We start from the raw sequence: 23,808 nt of genomic DNA, 5'->3' as shown, positions 1-23,808 counted from the left end.
CCTAACAACCGAAATTTTGATTTTCACACAACTCATCCCGATACAGTTATTATTTTTTTGTTTCCCTTCCTTTTCAGATTGTGTCTGGCATCAGTTTTCAAGGCATTTTTGTATGTAGAAGGCAGTGTTTGAAATTTGAATTGGATACACACCAATCATATATCTTTTTCATTGCCATTCACAGCACCCTTTGCTTTTTTCTCTGTACAAATGATTGCAAATGCTTCTTGAATGTATCCTGAACCGATATCAGATGATTCTTGAATAAAGCTTTTTTTTCTGCATTTGACTTGTTTCTGAGTCTGAATCCCAAGTACATTAGCCTTTGTTTCACTAGTAGCAGTAGAAAATACTACAAAGCTAAAATTAGACAGTTATAGAACCATGACTTATTGTTGTTGAGCATAAAGTAATGGTTTTGGTAATGATGTGCACTACTATGTTTTGCCAAAAGCTCTTTGCTCAAATTAAATGAGTACATTCAATTTTCATTAGTATTTTCATTTCATTCTGTAGTGAGGAAAAAAAACAATTTCTATGGAATAAAATCAAAGTTCAGATTTTTTTAACATTCAAAAGGGAGAAAAAAAACTATTTTGCTACTATAGTAGCACATTTTGCTAAACTTTTTTTGTTATCTTTTATTGTGAAAAGTAGAAAGATGCTGCAGCGATTCTTCATTGAGCCTCAATAATGTAACCATCTACCAATAGAAAAACACTGCTTGGCTTGGCTTTTTTAATTATCACAGTGACAGTTATATTGATTTATTTACACTCAGAGGATGTCCACACAAATATGAGGAGGTAATGCAAACTTCATTCAAATAGTATTCTTTGTGTGATTCAAAGCCAGGGCTCGGTGCTTGAAGGTAAGAGCACTAACTGGTTATCCACCATGCTTGCAAATCTGCCAATTTCCTATTCAAAATAAATAAGTGTATAGTGCATGTAACTGGAAGAAAACATTTGTTTGTTTTATGCTTGCATGCTTACACAGGAACAAAATGTCTCAAAGCATTGAATCAGCGGGCAGCCAGCTGCCACCCTGAATCTTTGCCGCTGTGTGGAGTTTCCAGAAATCTGACTTGACTGGGATTCCGGCATACCCAATGTGTTAGTGGCCTATTAAGACCACATTAACATTTTGCATTTTAAAAAAATGAATTACCACAGTTTAACATTAGGCATAAGCAAAATAAGTATAGAAGGTGTCAGTACATTGCCTTTGTTGTTCTGTCAGCACCTCTATACCACCTCAGGAGCACCTACTGTCAATAAAACTTCCAATTTTCTGAAAGTGTATTCCTGAGAGCTCTGAACATCCCACAAATGAAACTTATTTAAAAATTAGGCCAATGTTTATGTGCAACTGAGATTTTTTTCACAGATCACATCCTATTCAGTGTTTCTCAACTCCGGTCCTCAGGGCACACTAACAGGCCAGGTTTGCAAGAAAACTGAAATACATCACAGGTGATATAATTTGCTGCTCAGTGATTGCAGTATTCTAGTCTGCATTTCCCCAAGGTAATACTTAAAACCTGTCCTGTTAGTGTGCCCTGAGGACCAAGAGTTGAAAAACACTGTCCTATTCAATATAAACGAAGATTTCCTGTTGTGCACCAATAAATGTTTGTTTTAAGAAGAAGCACCGAGTGACTGGCTTTTTGTTGGAATATTCAATATTTAGTTGGCCCACCCTTTGCAGCTATAACAGCTTCAACTCTTCTGGGAAGGCTGTCACAAGTTTTGGAGTGTGTCTATGGGAATGTTTGACCATTCTTCCAGAAGCGCATTTGTAAGGTCAGGCACTGATATTGGATGAGAAGGCCTGGCTGGCAGTCTCCGCTCGAATTCATACCAAAGGTGTTCTATCGGGTTCAGGCCAGGGCTCCGTGTAGGCCAGTCAAGTTCCTCCACCCCAAACTCGCTCATCCATGTCTTTATGGACCTTGCTTTGTGCACTGGTGCAAAGTCATGTTGGAACAGGAAGGGCCTTCCCCAAACTGTTCCCACAAATTTTGGAGCATGAAATTGTCCAAAATGTCTTGGTATGCTGATGCCTGAAAAACAACCCCACGAATACTCCCTCCACCAAATGTTTGGAACCAGTAATGCATTATTCCGGACATATATACATCATCCTGGTAGGATATCGTTGGCACTCTAATTGAACTTCACAACTTCTAGGAATGTATGCCTTTGCCTTCCATCTGCAACTTAGGCAAGATGTTTTAAGTGCCTGTAAAAAAGAAATTGAATATGTCACTTGGGTATAGTTGTAAAGGGTTAATCATCCCACTCATAAAACACTTAATGCACTTTAGATGAGCGCGGCTCTATACACCTAGTAGGTGTATTTATACCATCCCACTCACGTATCAAACCATTTAAGAACAAAGGAGCTTCTTACTTGTACTATTTTTGACTTGGAACACAAAGCATAACAACAGTGGTCATTTTGGCCTTGGAACCCCTTAAAGAGTTAGTCCACCTTTTAAATTTTTCTGCAAAGGTGAGCTAACACCCTACGATCTGCCCATCCCCCCTAGTCCCTTGTGCACTTGCCTCATGGGTGATACAGTTTCACCATCCACGCAGCCCAGTGCAGCAGTCCAGGGGTTTGAAAACTGCACTGTTCTTCCTCTCCTTTTCTAGGAATGCCAGGACAGATCAGAGTGTTTCTAAATTGGTCAGCTACGACATGTGCCAGCAGCCACGGGAACATGTACCAGTGTAAATAATATAAAAACAAAAAAGAGTCTACAATAGCCACTATTATTTATTTATTTATTTTGCATTGAGGACACCATTGATCTTGACCAAATCTCCAACTCCATTTGTAGAAATGCAGCCCCTTGCAGGGAACCTTAACCATGTTTCACTGTTGCCTACAGATACTCATCATTGTACCGCTTTCCAGACCTTCGCAGACAAACTGCCTCTTGCCTCAACCAAATATTTAACATTTTGACTCATCAGTCCAGAGCACCTGCTGCCATTTTACTGCACCCCAGTTCCTATGTTTTTATGCATAGTTGAGTCGCTAAGTCTTGCTTCCATGTTTGAGGTATGCCTTCGATAGGTGTAGATAGGTGTATTTGGATCCCACTGGTTTCCACTAGTTCTGTGTTGATTGCACTGCTGGGCATTTCCTGATGTCTAAGGGAATTACAGCGGAGCTCCACCTAAAAGAGGAAGCTCTGCTTGTTTGCTTCCCCCCTCAGTTGCCATATTTGGCACCTTTCGGTGGGGGGGGGAGACAATACCTGTTTTTGACAGGTACCTGTCCCCACTTCTGGGAGATTTTGCCACAGGCCTTGCCACAGGAATTTCAGCCCCCCTCCTCCTTCCCCTGCCACCGGGCCATTAAGAAAGTGTATGTACAGTAGGGAACCGGCTGTGAAGGCTTCACTGCCGGACTCTCCTACAAGGAATGGCGGCGGCAGCACCCGAGAGCTCATTGAAAATCAGTTGCGGTGCCGACATCGGAGACCCCTGGACAGGTAAGTGTCCTAATATTAAAAGTCAGATGTTACAGTATTTGTAGCTGCTGACTTTTAATTTTTGGAAGAGGAAGCTGGAGCTCAGCTTTAAGCATTATGTGTCTTTCATCTGCTGCATTAAGTTTCCTTGACCGACCACTGTGCCTACGGTCCTCAACATTGCCCAATCAATGGTGTCCTTACTGCTGAGAAATACATGCAGATAGGTATACCTCATGCCATACTATCAGGTAGGCATGTGATTTGTCCCACATTTATTATACAACCGGACAATGACCCCCAAACATACAATCAAAATCACCAAGAACTATCTTCAGGGAAAGACAAATAAGGGGTCCTGGAAGTGATTGTTTGGCCCCCACAGAGCCCTAATGTCAACATCATCGAGTATGTCTGGGATTACATGAAGAAGCAGAAGGATTTTAAGTAGCCTACATCCAGAAAAGATCTGTGGTTAGTTCTCCAAGGTGTTTGGAAATTCAAAAACTGTGTGCAAGTGTACCTAGAAGAATTGATGCTGGCGTGCAGCCAAAAGGTAGTCACACCAAATTTGGATGTGGTTTAGATTTTTCTTGTGTTCACTCACTTTACAATTTGTAAATTAAGAATGCTTTCAAAAATATATATTTTAATTGTTTATTTTTTATCAATTTACAACATTTCTTCACATTTGCCTAAAACTTTTGCACAGAACTGTGTGTGTGTGTGTGTGTGTATAAAGTGTACTGATCCTAGTAATTCAATTTAATTAGTTAAGAATATTCCATCCAATGATATACATTATTTTCATTTACTACAAAATAAAAACAAAAAAAAAAATGTAGGCATAAATATGGGCTGAGCGACCACCTCGCCGATAATACCCATCTTGATCCCCTTCAGTCTGGATTCTGCCCTCAACACTCTACTGACACCTAATTAAACAAGGTGTGTGTGATTCCTGCGCTGTAAGGAGTTGTGGGAACTCCCTAATGCTGCACCACTGATACTGATACTGAACAGTTAATTAGATTGTATAATGGGGGTAGTGGCGCGCTTTAGGGGCTAGATGTATGTTAAATATATTCAAACCACAAGTAAGGACTCAACTGTGTATATGTTGAAAAAAATGTTTTTATATGTGTTTATATAGACGGTGTTCATCCGTGAGGATGATGTAGAAAAAGAGCTATGTGCTTTAGTTCCAAAATATGAATAAATAAAAGTGCAATGTGCTTCCTGAAACTGGTTCAATAAATAAATCTTACAACTTGTGTCCAATGAAAAAAGTGCTTGGATATGTGGCAATTACTTCAGACATAAATCAATCCATAAAATCTCTATTGTCTATTTGATGAATATTATAATTTGCTAATATAAGATGATATCTTCAAAAAATATTATAAATAAATATATCATAAAATACTTAAAGGGTGGTAAAGGTGCATAGGTGAATATTCCTAAAATTGAATAAATAATACAGTGCCGTATAAATAATGGTGCTCTTCAAAAGTGCCAAGTGTTCTCTAAATATATCATATAGAAAGCCAAAATCAACCATAAAAATTTGAAAGTTCATATATAAAAAAGTCCCAGATTATTTCAGAGTTGCATATATATTCCTTTCTTTTGTTGTAGACGTGCTTGAAATAAATATAGTGACTTAAAATCCTCCACCTTGTGTGTCACTTCTAGGTGTTCTAAACTCTCACCTTTAGACCCAAGAACATACGCCTGTGGTATATTTCCAGGGTGTAAGCTGGTGTTGTTCTCTTTAACTGTTGTCCCCTTTTGGTCCTGGTTTCCAGCACAGGTTTCCAAATCGATCGGGTTCTCCTGGAATCCTATCCACTATAAGCCAATTGGATCCACTTTCCTCGCACTATCCTCCTTTATATCTCAAAAAAGTAGAGCTATCATGGTGCAGTATTAAAGACTGTTTATTGCCGTATGAACAGAGATACACTTACAATTTCGTAGCCTTGATTACAGCATATACAGAACGTGCAGACACTATGGAAATCGAGTGCTGTCCGATACGTCACTTCCGGGTATAGAGCTCCTCCTACGCGTTACGTCACGAGGTCACGTGACTTCCTCAAATAGGCAATAGAGATTTTATGGATTGATTTATGTCTGAAGTAATTGCCACATATCCAAGCACTTTTTTCATTGGACACAAGTTGTAAGATTTATTTATTGAACCAGTTTCAGGAAGCACATTGCACTTTTATTTATTCATATTTTGGAACTAAAGCACATAGCACTTTTTCTACATCATCCTCACGGATAAACACCGTCTATATAAACACATATAAAAACATTTTTTTCAACATATACACAGAGTCCTTACTTGTGGTTTGAATATATTTAACATACATCTAGCCCCTAAAGCGCGCCACTACCCCCATTATACACTCTACTGACACTGTCCTCCTAAAGCTAACAAATGATTTACTAACAGCCAAAACCAATGGACAATATTCTGTACTCCGACTCCTAGACTTTTCTGCTGCCTTTGATATGGTTGACTACCCCCTCCTCTTCAAAAAACTCCACGCCTTTGGTCTCCATGACTGTACTTTTGTGGTTCTCTTCCTACTTATCCATCCACACCTTTAGCATTACTTACAATTCTACTTCCTCTGCTCCTGTTCCTTTCTCTGTTGAGGTTCCCCAAGGTTCTGTTCTTGGACCTATCCTATTCTCAATCTACACCTCCTCCCAGGGTCAGCCTTCCATGGCTTCCAATACCCTTTCTACGCCGACGACACCCACATTTATCTCTATACCCTTCTCCTCAGGTATTACTACTTTACTAACAGACATATTAGTCTGGATGCCACACCGCTTCCTCAAACTTAATCTATCCGAAACCAAGCTCATAATTTTTCCTCCCTCACGTGCCCCTTCCCCGATTTCTCTGTCAAGATCAATGGCACAACTGTCACCCTATCCCCACATGCCAAGGTTCTAGGTGTAAACCTGGACTCTGATCTATCCTTTAGGCCCCACATTCAATCACTGTCCAAATCCTACCACCTCAACCTCCACAACATCTCCACAATACACCCCTTTCTAACCGTAACCAATGATACCAAAAAGCTCCTAGTTCAGTCCCTGGTCATCTCTTGCCTCAACTCCTGAAACTCCCTTCTTATTGGCTTACCTTTACATAGGCTATCTTCCCATCATGTCCATCATGAATACTGCTGCCAGACTCATCCACCTTACAAACCGCTCCTTGTCTGCTATTCCTCTCTGTCATTTCCTCCATTGGCTTCCACTCACCCAAAGAGTTAAATTCAAAATGCAAACACCCACTTACAAAGCTCCTAGCTACATCACTAGCCTAGTCTCAAAATACCAACCTAATCATTCTCTTCACTCCTCCCAAGACCTCCTGCTCTCTAGCTCCCTCCTCACCTCCTCCCATGCTTGCCTCCAGGACTTTTACAGAGCCTCTTCCATCCTATGGAACTCAGCAGTCCGCACCCCAATCTGTCGGATTATTTCCTATTTTGTTTGCTTTTAGATGACTCCTGAAAAACCTCCTCTTCAGAGAAGTCTATCCTGCCCATACCTAGCAACTGTACTTTTTTTCTCCATCAGCTCATCCCCCACAGTTATTACCTTTTGTATCACTTGATCCTCCCTCCTGGATTGTAAGATCTAATGAGCAGGGCCCTCTAAATCCTCCTGTATTGAATTGTATTGTAACTATACTGTCTGCCCTCATGCTGTAAAGCACTGCGCAAACTGTTGGTGCTATATAAATTCTGTATAATAATAATAATAATAATAATAATAATAATAATGTTATAAGACTGAAAAATAGTTTTTTTATGTTTTAATTTGTTTTTCCTGGTTTATTTTTCATTGCATGCAGTGCTTTTTGTAACTAGATTTCAGGGCAATCATTTTCAAAGCTGTTAAATAGCTTTTGCATTATTATGAAGTCAATTAGCAGCATATATTGTTAATTAAAGTCTATGGGTTTCATTATTGCTAAGTCTTCATACGTCTGTTACCTGTGTTAATAGATGAGGCATTGTTTACTCACAATATAAACCCAGCATTTGTTTTTATTTACCTAAAGCTTGCCAGAATCTTTACTAGGCTCTGTTGATCATTATAAATTGTAGCATACCTGCTAAGTGAATGTTTTATTTAATGTTAATTTAAGTAATTGGTCACTTACATAATCAATAGGTGAACATTTGCAGTTTCGCCAGCTAAACCTAATGTAAACCCAATTAAAAAATATAACACCTGATGATTTTTCCATAAGTGTCATACCTCTGTTTACAGGGTAACAATGCTTTGTTCCTGTCTTGCAATTGCTTAAAGGAGAAGTGCGGGATTTAAAAAAAGGGGGGGGGGTCATATGAAGTTGTCCTCTCCCCACAAGCTATGGTGCTAACCTGCAGGTAACCAAATGAGCCAGAGCCTTGGCTAAAGGAAGAATGGACTGTGAATATATCATTTGCAGTGCCTCCACCTAGAACAGGGCTCCAGCCAATGTAGAGGTGATCCCTTTCTAGGACAATAAGTAGTAACTCATCCAAAATAACTGACAGCAGTAGTACTAATACACCCAGCATAGATTTCTAAGAGTAAAGATATGCAGACATACCAGCATGTGATTAGTGTAACTTTATATATGATAAAGTGATGGCATTACATACAACCAAAGCAATAACAGGAAAAATGCACATATGTGTTAGAAGAGCAATGTATATATGTATCTATATATATATATCCGGATATATAACTAAAGGCCTTTAACACCAATACCTCTAATTCGACATTGTGGCACAGTTCAGTTGCAGGGGCCCCTGATGAGCCAACTTGTAAGGTGTAACACAATCCGGCTTGAGAGAACGAACACCAATGCATCTGTGGAGCGGTGGCTTCCTGGGGAAGCTTATACAGACGAATACACTGAAGGCGAAGAAGTCTGGAACACACCACCTGCAAGGCAAATCAGGCCTATCTAGCCAATCTCTTAGTCCCTAACCTGCCTATAGCCTATAAATGCTACTGGGCCTATTATGTTGCTACCGAGAGCTGTTTACCATTCCCTAGGCTAATACTAGCAAGCAACCCCCCCCCCCCCCCAGACCAAAAAGGGACACTGTTGCTTTAAATAATGAAGTGGCAGATATACACTTCAACAGAAACCAGTCACTTGATATTGTTATAATTAAATGAGCTTTGGTCTCATACGCTTGGGAATAGCCCAAGTATATTGCAGTATGCAAAAAAGAAAGTTTCAGTGAATCAGAGAAGCCTCTAACAGATATCTTTTATTCCCACACAGGAGTGCTCACACGGAAGTGACAGTAATATAACAGTGAGCTACACAGTGCAGTAACACTTGTCCCTTTTCAATCTTGATGAATACACAAAATTAGCCTTCAGCAACTCTGGCTTGCACAGCATGTGGCTGGCCACCTCTCCTCTCCTCTCCACTTCCTGTAAGACATCCCTATATATATATATATATATATCCTTGAGGGGTTTCCTGACCCTTAAGCAGGGACAGGAAACAGCCTATTAACAGGAAGGATCTGTTTGTAACCAGAGCTCTATGGTAGTTATCAGGCATGAATGTAAACAACCTCACAAACAGTGTACTAAAGAACACTTCCCTACACATACATTCTCACCTACGTGGCTTTACCATCAATCTAATGCTGCAGCTGTCTCGTAGACTGAGAACTGAGTGATCACATGACCGCTGATCGCTCAGTTCTCAGTGTTCACTGAGCAGACAGCAAAGATTATCAGTCAGCAGCTCTCTCTTCTCTGCCCTTTCAGTGCTCACTGGAGCGCTGGGCTGTGTAGGGGGCAGAAGTGACTTTCTCAGGCTCTCAGCAGAGTGGTTAGCCCTTGATTAATGTCTGGATCCTTGCAAAGTATGCACCGCCTTTGTTAAATCAGCCAACTGTAGGCTTTAGGTTCGGCTGAATCTGGGTCACATGAGTTCAAAAATAAGTGCACTCCTATCACCCAGAAGAGAATTGTGGCCAAAAAAGCTATGGCCATAATTCTCCTTTAAAACATTGTAACACAATCAAAGGCACTCCAGTGGAGACGGTATTGTGCATGCATTTTTCACTATTATTACCATCAGGAAGCTGGCCCTGAACAAGAAATGCATCCTTCGCTGGAGTAGAATGTAGATGGGAAGCAGATAATAAAAATATTGAGGAAATTGACGGCATTAAGATAAAAAATGGTGAGAAAAAAAATAGATATAATACTGAGTGCTTTCAAGTTAAATGTAATCCAGTTGGGTAAAACTTACTTATAAAAACAATTCAAGATCACAATACGTAAATATACTTTACGGCTTTGAAGTGGTTTACTGGGGTTATGGCTGAAGCATAGTTTTTTCTTTTTTAGCCATTGATTCTTTCTCATAAAAGTGATCTGAGTGGCTGATTAGCTGCTGAATTGCTTTTAGAAACACCCTGCCGCTCACTGGTGTTTCTCGGGCTTACCGGCAAGCACGAAAAATGATCGGTCAGTTCAGGTGGCTGGCCATAGAGGTGAAGAGACACCAGATCGTCTCTGATTACCACTATGATCTAGGAGGACTGGGGCAATGTCATGACGTCACTTCCAGTCTAGGGCTGAAGTAAACATTTTTTTTTTGTCAATATTTTATTTTAACCAGAAAGGCAGGATCCATGTTAATACAACAACTATTAGTAGTTCAATAGTATACATAACGTATAGATATGAAATCCAGGTATACAAAGTGATCAATATATTCTAAGCTGATATGGACCTAAGGTAAACATTCAATTGCCCCATAAGAAACTGGAATTAAATTTAGAACTGTACTCATTGAAAAAACAGGAACTGCCTAACCATTTTTTCTCTTTCAAATCGTTCTTTTTAGAAAATATAAGAGAAAGTAAAAGGCGAAAAAGGAAAGACAAGACGTGTGAGGGAAGAAGAGAGGAAGTATAGGAAGGGAGGAGGGGGGGGGGGAGATGGGGGTAGGGAAGGGGGGGGTGGATCATAATCGACTTTGACTAAGGAATAGTCCTCATTTAACTGCTCATCCCTCAAAGAGAGCTTTCCCCTCTTCAGAGTAGACAAACATATGCCACAACATCCAGGTTTTGGAATACCGTTCATGTTGATGCCGTGCTGTGAGGATTAAGTCCTCCATTTTATTTATTTCTTCTACTTTGTGAAGCCAGAGACCAACGGACATATCGAAGTAAGGGGAATGTATGACTTAGCGGAGTCAAGGATATGGCGCACAACAGATTGTTTGTAAATTTTAGCTGGGAAAGTGGAGACATGTAGAAGAAAGAAGGCCAGATCATCCGGAACCTCAAGATCTGTGATCTTTCAGACCACTTTCCAGTAGTTTTCCAGATTGGAGCAGGACCAAAAGGGGTGTAGCAGTGTTTTCAGTTACTCCTGGCATTTCCAACAATGATAGGTAGTGGTGATTTTGGTTCCTCAGGCCAGAGGGTGGGACTTTGAGGCGAAATATTAGAAAGAAAAAGTATTGAAAAGTTTAAACGTTTTATCATAAAAACGAAGTTTACTCATAAAATAATTTTACATGTACAAAACATGAGATGTAAAGTGCTCGATGGGTGAAAGGCCCATCCGTGATGGTGCACGAAATAAAAGTTTGTGACACTGTGATAATAGGTGACTTTTTTTAGAGACACAAATTCCTGTCATCCATAGATGTTGGATGTTGCAGGATGCGTTGGATTGAAACGCAACCTGACACTTTTAAAGTAAAATTAACAGAACTGCTTCCATTCTCTTCCATGTCCAGTATAATAATGCTAGGAATATGGCGGGGGCGATCTTATATACTGGGGGGCGTATTCACTAATGATTGGTCTAGGGACCCCCTAGTCGCTCCAATCACATTCCTAGCATTCTCCTGCCCCCTCAATTGGCTTTTGCTAATGGTTCTGGTCCAATCACAGGCTTTTAAAGCCCATTTCCTGAAGCATTGCATTTTGGGCGGTTCTGGTTGCCGAATTCCGAACTTTTTGGGAAAAAAGTTCTAAATTCGGCCGAACCTTGAACACCCAATGTTCGGGCCGAACCGATGGTCGACCCGAACCGTTCGATCATCCCTAGTCAGGAGGTGTAATCAGCAAATTATAGGTTGTGAAAAGTATGCCTTCGTCAGAACCGTATTCCTCAAAAGTAGTGAGATGGCGAAAGTTACATGGAGATGGTAAAGGATGGTAAAGAGTGATGTAATTGAAGAGCTCTCTAAAAGTCTAAGCTAAATGGACCCAAGGGGCCAAACATCCCACCAGAAAGTGCAAAGGCTGATAACGACCAAAGTCAACATTTTTTTTTTTCAAAGCATAAGATCATTGTTTTTTTATTTATCTTTTGCTTTCAAAAGAAGACGAAAGATTTGGTGTCTTATAGACCCCAGATGTTGCCATGAAGAGGACCTGTCATCCTTTATTTCTATTACAGGGGATGTTTGCATTCCTTGTAATAGGAATAAAAGTTATCAAAAAAAAATAAAGGGACAGTTAAAAAAAAATAAGAAATAAAATAAATAAGAGAAAAAAAATTAAAGTGCACTTATCCCTTAATGCCCGCATGCAGAAGAAAACGCACTCATATGTAAACTGTGTTCGCACCACACATGTGAGGAATTGGTGCAAATGTTATAGTGATAGTAATAATTCTAGTGCTTATCCTCCTCTGTAACTCTAAACAGGTAACCTGTAAAACAATTTAAAAGCATCGCCTATGGAGATTTTTAAGTATAGCAGTTTGTCGCCATTCCACGAGCATGCACAATTTTAAAGTGTGATAGGTAGTGTTGAGCGAACACGGACTGTATTATTCGTGTTCGTACCGAATAATTGGATTTTTGTTACCCGAACACGAACACGGACACTTTACTGTATATTCGGGTAAAAATCCGTGTTCGGTCGTTTTATTTCCGGGTTTTGCATGCTTTGGTGCTCTTTTCATGGCGGGCTTTCAACAGCCAATCAACAATCGTTTAACTGGTGTGCCTTAAGCCATCCCAGCCATGCCTGCAAATGTCTCAGTAGCTGTGATTGGCCGTCTGAAGCATGTGACCAAGTCTTTATAAGTTCGAGGCAGCCGCAGCGGCGTCATTATGCTGCTTAGATCAGGGACAGAGCACACATCAACGTGCTGGCTGCTGATTAGGGAAAGATAGGCAGGAAAAAACCATTTGTGTCCGGATAGAATTGAGGGACAGGTCGGAGTGTTTAGGCAGGGCGAGTTGTAGGCATTTTAGGGATAGAGTCTGCTGAATTATAGGGTCAGTGTGTTCTACAAACTACAATCGATATTGCTGTGTGGGGTCTGCACTTAGTTCTCCTGATCTACGATCTCTTCTCAATCCTGTTAGGGACAGAGTCTGCTGAATTTTAGGGAAAGTGTGTTCTACAAACTACAATCGATATTGCTGTGTGGTGTGGGATAGGAGATAGGCAGGTGTCAGTGATCCACATCCATTTTTCTGTGTGTGGGCTGCAGTGAACACAATCTTTTTGGGGTGCAGTGAACACAATCCTTTTGGAGTGCAGTGAACAAAATCTTTGTGGGGTGCAGTGAACAAAACCTTTGTGGGGGTACAGTGAACACAATCTTTGTGGGGTGCAGTGAAGACAATCCTTGTGGGGTGCAGTGAAGACAATCCTTGTGGGGTGCAGTGAACAAAATCTTTGGGGGGTACAGTGAACACAATCTTTGTGGGGTGCAGAGAAGACAATCCTTGTGGGGTGCAGTGAACAAAATCTTTGGGGGGGTACAGTGAACACAATCTTTGTGGGGTGCAGTGAACAAAACCTTTGTGGGGTGCAGTGAACACAATCTTTGTGGGGTGCAGTGAAGACAATCCTTGTGGGGTGCAGTGAAGACAATCCTTGTGGGGTGCAGTGAACAAAATCTTTGGGGGGTACAGTGAACACAATCTTTGTGGGGTGCAGTGAACAAAACCTTTGTGGGGTACAGTGAACACAATCTTTGTGGGGTGCAGTGAACAAAACCTTTGTGGGGTACAGTGAACACAATCTTTGTGGGGTGCAGTGAAGACAATCCTTTTGGAGTGCAGTGAACACAATCTTTGTGGGGTACAGTGAACACAATCTTTGTGGGGTGCAGTGAACAAAACCTTTGTGGGGTACAGTGAACACAATCTTTGTGGGGTGCAGTGAACACAATATTTGTGGGGTGCAGTGAACAAAACCTTTGTGGGGTGCAGTGAACACAACCTTTGTGGGGTACAGTGAACACAATCTTTGTGGGGTGCAGTGAACAAAACCTTTGTGGGGTACAGTGAACACAATCTTTGTGGGGTACAGTGAACACAATCTTTGTGGGGTGCAGTGAACAAAACCTTTGTGGGGTACAGTGAACACAATCTTTGTGGGGTGCAGTGAACAAAACCTTTGTGGGGTACAGTGAACACAATCTTTGTGGGGTGCAGTGAAGACAATCCTTGTGGGGTGCAGTGAAGACAATCCTTGTGGGGTGCAGTGAACAAAATCTTTGTGGGGTGCAGTGAACAAAATCTTTGTGGGGTGCAGTGAAGACAATCCTTGTGGGGTGCAGTGAAGACAATCCTTGTGGGGTGCAGTGAACAAAATCTTTGGGGGGTACAGTGAACACAATCTTTGTGGGGTGCAGAGAAGACAATCCTTGTGGGGTGCAGTGAACAAAATCTTTGGGGGGGTACAGTGAACACAATCTTTGTGGGGTGCAGTGAACAAAACCTTTGTGGGGTGCAGTGAACACAATCTTTGTGGGGTGCAGTGAAGACAATCCTTGTGGGGTGCAGTGAAGACAATCCTTGTGGGGTGCAGTGAACAAAACCTTTGTGGGGTACAGTGAACACAATCTTTGTGGGGTGCAGTGAAGACAATCCTTTTGGAGTGCAGTGAACACAATATTTGTGGGGTACAGTGAACACAATCTTTGTGGGGTGCAGTGAACAAAACCTTTGTGGGGTACAGTGAACACAATCTTTGTGGGGTGCAGTGAACACAATCTTTGTGGGGTGCAGTGAACAAAACCTTTGTGGGGTGCAGTGAACACAACATTTGTAGGGTACAGTGAACACAATCTTTGTGGGGTGCAGTGAACAAAACCTTTGTGGGGTACAGTGAACACAATCTTTGTGGGGTACAGTGAACACAATCTTTGTGGGGTGCAGTGAACAAAACCTTTGTGGGGTACAGTGAACACAATCTTTGTGGGGTGCAGTGAACAAAACCTTTGTGGGGTACAGTGAACACAATCTTTGTGGGGTGCAGTGAAGACAATCCTTTTGGAGTGCAGTGAACAAAATCTTTGTGGGGTACAGTGAACACAATCTTTGTGGGGTGCAGTGAACAAAATATTTGTGGGGTACAGTGAACACAATCTTTGTGGGGTGCAGTAAAGACAATCCTTGTGGGGTGCAGTGAAGACAATCCTTGTGGGGTGCAGTGAACAAAATCTTTGGGGGGTACAGTGAACACAATCTTTGTGGGGTGCAGTGAACACAATCTTTGTGGGGTGCAGTGAACACAATCTTTGTGGGGTGCAGTGAAGACAATCCTTTTGGAGTGCAGTGAACACAATCTTTGTGGGGTACAGTGAACACAATCTTTGTGGGGTGCAGTGAAGACAATCCTTGTGGGGTGCAGTGAACAAAATCTTTGGGGGGTACAGTGAACACAATCTTTGTGGGGTGCAGTGAACAAAATCTTTGGGGGGTACAGTGAACACAATCTTTGTGGGGTGCAGTGAACAAAATCTTTGTGGGGTACAGTGAACACAATCTTTGTGGGGTGCAGTGAACAAAACCTTTGTGGGGTACAGTGAACACAATCTTTGTGGGGTGCAGTGAAGACAATCCTTTTGGAGTGCAGTGAACACAATATTTGTGGGGTACAGTGAACACAATCTTTGTGGGGTGCAGTGAACAAAACCTTTGTGGGGTACAGTGAACACAATCTTTGTGGGGTGCAGTGAACACAATCTTTGTGGGGTGCAGTGAACAAAACCTTTGTGGGGTGCAGTGAACACAACCTTTGTAGGGTACAGTGAACACAATCTTTGTGGGGTGCAGTGAACAAAACCTTTGTGGGGTACAGTGAACACAATCTTTGTGGGTTACAGTGAACACAATCTTTGTGGGGTGCAGTGAACAAAACCTTTGTGGGGTACAGTGAACACAATCTTTGTGGGGTGCAGTGAACAAAACCTTTGTGGGGTACAGTGAACACAATCTTTGTGGGGTGCAGTGAAGACAATCCTTTTGGAGTGCAGTGAACAAAATCTTTGTGGGGTACAGTGAACACAATCTTTGTGGGGTGCAGTGAACAAAATCTTTGTGGGGTACAGTGAACACAATCTTTGTGGGGTGCAGTGAAGACAATCCTTGTGGGGTGCAGTGAAGACAATCCTTGTGGGGTGCAGTGAACAAAATCTTTGGGGGGTACAGTGAACACAATCTTTGTGGGGTGCAGTGAACACAATCTTTGTGGGGTGCAGTGAACACAATCTTTGTGGGGTGCAGTGAAGACAATCCTTTTGGAGTGCAGTGAACACAATCTTTGTGGGGTACAGTGAACACAATCTTTGTGGGGTGCAGTGAAGACAATCCTTGTGGGGTGCAGTAAAGACAATCCTTGTGGGGTGCAGTGAACAAAATCTTTGGGGGGTACAGTGAACACAATCTTTGTGGGGTGCAGTGAACAAAACCTTTGTGGGGTACAGTGAACACAATCTTTGTGGGGTGCAGTGAAGACAATCCTTTTGGAGTGCAGTGAACACAATCTTTGTGGGGTACAGTGAACACAATCTTTGTGGGGTGCAGTGAACAAAACCTTTGTGGGGTGCAGTGAACAAAACCTTTGTGGGGTACAGTGAACACAATCTTTGTGGGGTGCAGTGAACACAATCTTTGTGGGGTGCAGTGAACACAACCTTTGTGGGGTACAGTGAACACAATCTTTGTGGGGTGCAGTGAACAAAACCTTTGTGGGGTACAGTGAACACAATCTTTGTGGGGTACAGTGAACACAATCTTTGTGGGGTGCAGTGAACAAAACCTTTGTGGGGTACAGAGAACACAATCTTTGTGGGGTGCAGTGAACAAAACCTTTGTGGGGTACAGTGAACACAATCTTTGTGGGGTGCAGAGAAGACAATCCTTTTGGGGTGCAGTGAACACAATCTTTGTGGGGTACAGTGAACACAATCTTTGTGGGGTGCAGTGAATACAATCTTTGTGGGGTGCAGTGAACAAAACCTTTGTGGGGTGCAGTGAACACAATCTTTGTGGGGTGCAGTGAAGACAATCCTTTTGGAGTGCAGTGAACACAATATTTGTGGGGTACAGTGAACACAATCTTTGTGGGGTGCAGTGAACAAAACCTTTGTGGGGTACAGTGAACACAATCTTTGTGGGGTGCAGTGAACACAATCTTTGTGGGGTGCAGTGAACAAAACCTTTGTGGGGTGCAGTGAACACAACCTTTGTAGGGTACAGTGAACACAATCTTTGTGGGGTGCAGTGAACAAAACCTTTGTGGGGTACAGTGAACACAATCTTTGTGGGTTACAGTGAACACAATCTTTGTGGGGTGCAGTGAACAAAACCTTTGTGGGGTACAGTGAACACAATCTTTGTGGGGTGCAGTGAACAAAACCTTTGTGGGGTACAGTGAACACAATCTTTGTGGGGTGCAGTGAAGACAATCCTTTTGGAGTGCAGTGAACAAAATCTTTGTGGGGTACAGTGAACACAATCTTTGTGGGGTGCAGTGAACAAAATCTTTGTGGGGTACAGTGAACACAATCTTTGTGGGGTGCAGTGAAGACAATCCTTGTGGGGTGCAGTGAAGACAATCCTTGTGGGGTGCAGTGAACAAAATCTTTGGGGGGTACAGTGAACACAATCTTTGTGGGGTGCAGTGAACACAATCTTTGTGGGGTGCAGTGAACACAATCTTTGTGGGGTGCAGTGAAGACAATCCTTTTGGAGTGCAGTGAACACAATCTTTGTGGGGTACAGTGAACACAATCTTTGTGGGGTGCAGTGAAGACAATCCTTGTGGGGTGCAGTAAAGACAATCCTTGTGGGGTGCAGTGAACAAAATCTTTGGGGGGTACAGTGAACACAATCTTTGTGGGGTGCAGTGAACAAAACCTTTGTGGGGTACAGTGAACACAATCTTTGTGGGGTGCAGTGAAGACAATCCTTTTGGAGTGCAGTGAACACAATCTTTGTGGGGTACAGTGAACACAATCTTTGTGGGGTGCAGTGAACAAAACCTTTGTGGGGTGCAGTGAACAAAACCTTTGTGGGGTACAGTGAACACAATCTTTGTGGGGTGCAGTGAACACAATCTTTGTGGGGTGCAGTGAACACAACCTTTGTGGGGTACAGTGAACACAATCTTTGTGGGGTGCAGTGAACAAAACCTTTGTGGGGTACAGTGAACACAATCTTTGTGGGGTACAGTGAACACAATCTTTGTGGGGTGCAGTGAACAAAACCTTTGTGGGGTACAGAGAACACAATCTTTGTGGGGTGCAGTGAACAAAACCTTTGTGGGGTACAGTGAACACAATCTTTGTGGGGTGCAGAGAAGACAATCCTTTTGGGGTGCAGTGAACACAATCTTTGTGGGGTACAGTGAACACAATCTTTGTGGGGTGCAGTGAATACAATCTTTGTGGGGTGCAGTGAACAAAACCTTTGTGGGGTGCAGTGAACACAATCTTTGTGGGGTGCAGTGAAGACAATCCTTGTGGGGTGCAGTGAAGACAATCCTTGTGGGGTGCAGTGAAGACAAACAATCCTTGTAGGTGCAGTGAACACAATCTTTGTGGGGTGCAGTGAACAAAACCTTTGTGGGGTACAGTGAACACAATCTTTGTGGGGTGCAGTGAAGACAATCCTTTTGGAGTGCAGTGAACACAATCTTTGTGGGGTACAGTGAACACAATCTTTGTGGGGTGCAGTGAACAAAACCTTTGTGGGGTACAGTGAACACAATCTTTGTGGGGTGCAGTGAACAAAACCTTTGTGGGGTACAGTGAACACAATCTTTGTGGGGTGCAGTGAAGACAATCCTTTTGGAGTGCAGTGAACACAATCTTTGCGGGGTACAGTGAACAAAACCTTTGTGGGGTACAGTGAACACAATCTTTGTGGGGTGCAGAGAAGACAATCCTTTTGGGGTGCAGTGAACACAATCTTTGTGGGGTACAGTGAACACAATCTTTGTGGGGTGCAGTGAACAAAACCTTTGTGGGGTACAGTGAACACAATCTTTGTGGGGTACAGTGAACACAATCTTTGTGGGGTACAGTGAACACAATCTTTGTGGGGTACAGTGAACACAATCTCATACTTCTGAAGCTTTGAGGGTGCTGCCTGTTCTATACTCCTCCTCCTCATCCATCCTTTTAGGTGTACAAACAATAGTAATTGGGGCCTAGTGTGCTTCTGTACGTGTGAAAAACATACACTTTTTTTGATCATATTTCCTATTCCGCTATTCATTAAAAACCTTTGGGGCTCAATTAAATTGCGGAATAGTCTGTGTCGGTACGTGTGAGATCCACCTTTCCAAGTTTTTGGGGTTCATCTCATACTTCTGAAGCTTTGAGGGTGCTGCCTGTTCTATACTCCTCCTCCTCCTCTTCCTCATCCATCCTTTTAGGTGTACAAACAATAGTAATTGGGGCCTAGTGTGCTTCTGTACGTGTGAAAAACATACACTTTTTTTTGATCATATTTCCTATTCCGCTATTCAATAAAAACCTTTGGGGCTCAATTAAATTGCGGAATAGTCTGTGTCGGTACGTGTGAGATCCACCTTTCCAAGTTTTTGGGGTTCATCTCATACTTCTGAAGCTTTGAGGGTGCTGCCTGTTCTATACTCCTCCTCCTCCTCCTCCTCATCCATCCTTTTAGGTGTACAAACAATAGTAATTGGGGCCTAGTGTGCTTCTGTACGTGTGAAAAACATACACTTTTTTTTATCATATTTCCTATTCCGCTATTCAATAAAAACCTTTGGGGCTCAATTAAATTGCGGAATAGTCTGTGTCGGTACGTGTGAGATCCACCTTTCCAAGTTTTTGGGGTTCATCTCATACTTCTGAAGCTTTGAGGGTGCTGCCTGTTCTATACTCCTCCTCCTCCTCCTCCTCATCCATCCTTTTAGGTGTACAAACAATAGTAATTGGGGCCTAGTGTGCTTCTGTACGTGTGAAAAACATACACTTTTTTTTTATCATATTTCCTATTCCGCTATTCAATAAAAACCTTTGGGGCTCAATTAAATTGCGGAATAGTCTGTGTCGGTACGTGTGAGATCCACCTTTCCAAGTTTTTGGGGTTCATCTCATACTTCTGAAGCTTTGAGGGTGCTGCCTGTTCTATACTCCTCCTCCTCCTCATCCATCCTTTTAGGTGTACAAACAATAGTAATTGGGGCCTAGTGTGCTTCTGTACGTGTGAAAAACAAACACTTTTTTTTTTTATCATATTTCCTATTCCGCTATTCAATAAAAACCTTTGGGGCTCAATTAAATTGCGGAATAGTCTGTGTCTGTACGTGTGAGATCCACCTTTCCAAGTTTTTGGGGTTCATCTCATACTTCTGAAGCTTTGAGGGTGCTGCCTGTTCTATACTCCTCCTCCTCCTCCTCCTCATCCATCCTTTTAGGTGTACAAACAATAGTAATTGGGGCCTAGTGTGCTTCTGTACGTGTGAAAAACATACACTTTTTTTGATCATATTTCCTATTCCGCTATTCAATAAAAACCTTTGGGGCTCAATTAAATTGCGGAATAGTCTGTGTCGGTACGTGTGAGATCCACCTTTCCAAGTTTTTGGGGTTCATCTCATACTTCTGAAGCTTTGAGGGTGCTGCCTGTTCTATACTCCTCCTCCTCCTCTTCCTCATCCATCCTTTTAGGTGTACAAACAATAGTAATTGGGGCCTAGTGGGCTTCTGTACGTGTGAAAAACATACACTTTTTTTTAATCATTTTTCCTATTCCGCTATTCAATAAAAACCTTTGTGGCTCAATTAAATTGCGGAATAGTCTGTGTCGGTACGTGTGAGATCCACCTTTCCAAGTTTTTGGGGTTCATCTCATACTTCTGAAGATTTGAGGGTGCTGCCTGTTCCATACTCCTCTTCCTCATCCTCCCTTTAGGGTAGGAAAAAATTTAATCGGGCCTAGTCTGTGTTTGTACGTGTGAGATACACAGTTTTTTATCCTATTCCGCTATTCAATACACACCCTTTTGGTGTAAAAAACATTAAATTGCGGCATAGTTTGCATATTTGACTGTGAGATACACCCGTGCGATACTGTTGTTCTTTTGTTCCGCTATTCAATAAAGACCTTTCTAGGGCAAGATCTTAAATTTCAGAAATATGAGGAGAGCGTCAAATAGGGGCCGTGGCCTGGGTCGTGGTGGTGCTGCTGCTAGAGCTCCTGTTGTAAGGAGAGGACGTGGTCGATCTGTGCCAGCTACACGCACAAGTGAAACACCTTCCTCAAGTGTGAGTAGGCGACAGAACCTGCATCAGTATTTGGTAGGGCATCATACGCCTCTAGAAGTGATGAGGCCAGAACACAGAGAGGCGATAGTAGATTGGTTTGCTGCTGACAGTGCCTCCAGTTCCTTCACATTGTCTCCCACCCAGTCTACTGCAGAAAGGTCAGAGTTGGCACCTGCAGCCAATGTCCAACCGTCTTTCACCTCACCCCCTTGCAAATCAGGCAAGCAGTCTGAGCCCCAAGCCATAGAGCAGTCTCTTATTCTTTTTGAGGACTCTGTCAGCAGGGTTTCCCAGGGCCATCCACCTAGCCCTGCCCCAGAAGTGGAAGAGATTGAGTGCAGCGATGCCCAACCACTTATTTCTCAAGATGAGTACATGGAAGGACCATCACAGCACGTCTCCGATGATGACGAAACGCAGGTGCCAACTGCTGCGGCGTTCAGCATTGTGGAGACCGACAGGGAGGGCAGGGGTGAAGACTGGGTGGAAGATGATGTGGAGGACGATGAGGTCCTCGACCCCACATGGAATGAAGGTCATGCAGGTGACCTGAGTAGTTTGGAGGAAGAGGCGGTGGTCGCACAGAGCCACCAGCACAGCAGAAGAGGGAGCAGGGTGCAGAAGCGGAGCGGCCGTGCCCTAGACACTACGCCTGCTACTGCCCAACGCAGCAAGGGAACGAGCGCACCAAAGTCCGCTCAAAAGAGTTCTCTAGCGTGGAAGTTCTTTAGAAAATGTGCTGATGACAGGACACGAGTGGTTTGCACCCTGTGCAATCAGAGCCTGAAGCGAGGCATAAACCTTCTCAACCTGAGCACAACCTGCATGATCAGGCATCTAAGTGCAAAGCACGAGCTGCAGTGGAGTACACACCTTCAAAACCAAGAAACGTCTCTGGCTCATCCTGCTTCCTCTTCTGCTGCAGTCTCGGCCGCTCCAGCCACCTCTGTAGTCATACCGGCACCTGCCACCCCGCAAACAGACGATCTGTCAGCAACACCACCACCTGGGTCACCAACAACCATCTCCACAATGTCCCGTGGAAGCGTTCAGCTTTCCATCTCCCAAACACTTGAGAGGAAGAGGAAGTACCCCCCTACCCACCCGCGATCCCTGGCCCTGAATGCCAGCATTTCACAATTATTGGCCTTTGAAATGCTGTCATTCTGTCTGGTGGAGACGTCCAGTTTTAAAAAGCTTATGTCGGTGGCTGTCCCACAGTACGTCGTGCCCAGCCGCCACTACTTTTCCAGGCAAGCCATCCCTTCCCTGCACAACCAAGTGGGGGAAAAAATCAGGTGTGCACTGCGCAACGCCATCTGTGCCAAGGTCCACCTAACTACCGATACATGGACCAGTAAGCACGGTCAGGGGCGTTATATCTCCCTAACGGCACACTGGGTAAATGCAGTGGCGGATGGGCCTGAGGCGGATAGCAATTTGGCACATGTCCTTCCACCACCGAGGATTGCAGGGCGCTTCAGTTTGCCTCCTGTTCCTAACTCATCCTACTCCGCTACCTCATCCTCTACCGCCTCCTCATCCGGACAGCGTAATACCTTCACCACCAACTTCAGCACGGCCAGGGCTAAACGACAGCAGGCAGTTTTACAACTTGCCTGTTTGGGGGACAAACCACACACCGCGCAGGAGTTGTGGAGGAGCATGGAACAGCAGACAAATGAGTGGTTGCTGCCAGTGAGCCTCAAGCCCGGCCTGGTGGTGTGCAATAACGGGCGAAATCTCATAGCAGCTCTGGGCCTAGCCGGTTTGACGCACATCCCTTGCCTGGCGCATGTGCTGAATTTGGTGGTGCAGAGGTTCCTTAAAAACTACCCCGATATGTCAGAGCTGCTGCAGAAAGTGCGGGCCGTCTGTGCGCACTTTCGGCATTCTCACCCTGCTGCTGCTCGCCTGGCAGGGCTGCAGCATAACTTCGGCCTTCCCGCTCACCGCCTCATATGTGACGTGCCCACAAGGTGGAACTCCACCTTGCACATGCTGCAAAGACTGTGCGAGCAGCAGCAGGCCATAGTGGAGTTTCAGCTGCAGCACGCACGCGTGAGTCGCTCTGCGGAACAGCACCACTTCACCACCAATAACTGGGCCTCCATGTGAGACCTGTGTGCCTTGTTGCGCTGTTTTGAGTACTCCACCAACATGGCCAGTGGCAATGACGCCGTTCTCAGCTTAACTATCCCACTTCTATGCCTCCTTGAAAAAACAATTCCGGCGATGATGGAAGAGGATGTGGCACAGGATGAGGAGGAGGAGGAGGAGGATGAAGAGGTAACATTTCAAAGGCTTTCAGGGCAGTCATTCGCAAGGGGCTCCGAGGGTGGGTTCCTGCACACACAAACGCCAGGGACACAATTGTCCAGCAGGGGCACAGTTCTGGAGGATGAGGAGGATGAGGAGGAGGAGGAGCTGGAGGGGGAGATGGAACCATGTTCACAGCAGGGTGGCACCCAGGCCAGCTCATGGCCATCACTGGTGCGTGGCTGGGGGGATACAGAGGACACGGACGATACACCTCCCACAGAGGACAGCCTTTCGTCGCCTCTGGGCAGCCTGGCACACATGAGCGATTACATGCTGCAGTGTCTCCACAACGACCGCCGAGTTGCCCACATTCTAACTTGTGTGCTGATTACTGGGTGGCCACGCTGCTGGATCCCCGTTACAAGGACAACGTACCGTCCTTAATTCACTCACTGGAGCGCGATCGCAAGATGCGCGAG

This window comes from Pelophylax lessonae, assembly GCF_965119305.1.
Source record: "Pelophylax lessonae genome assembly, chromosome: 4".
NCBI lineage: Eukaryota > Metazoa > Chordata > Amphibia > Anura > Ranidae > Pelophylax > Pelophylax lessonae.
This window is presented reverse-complemented; position numbering follows the sequence as displayed.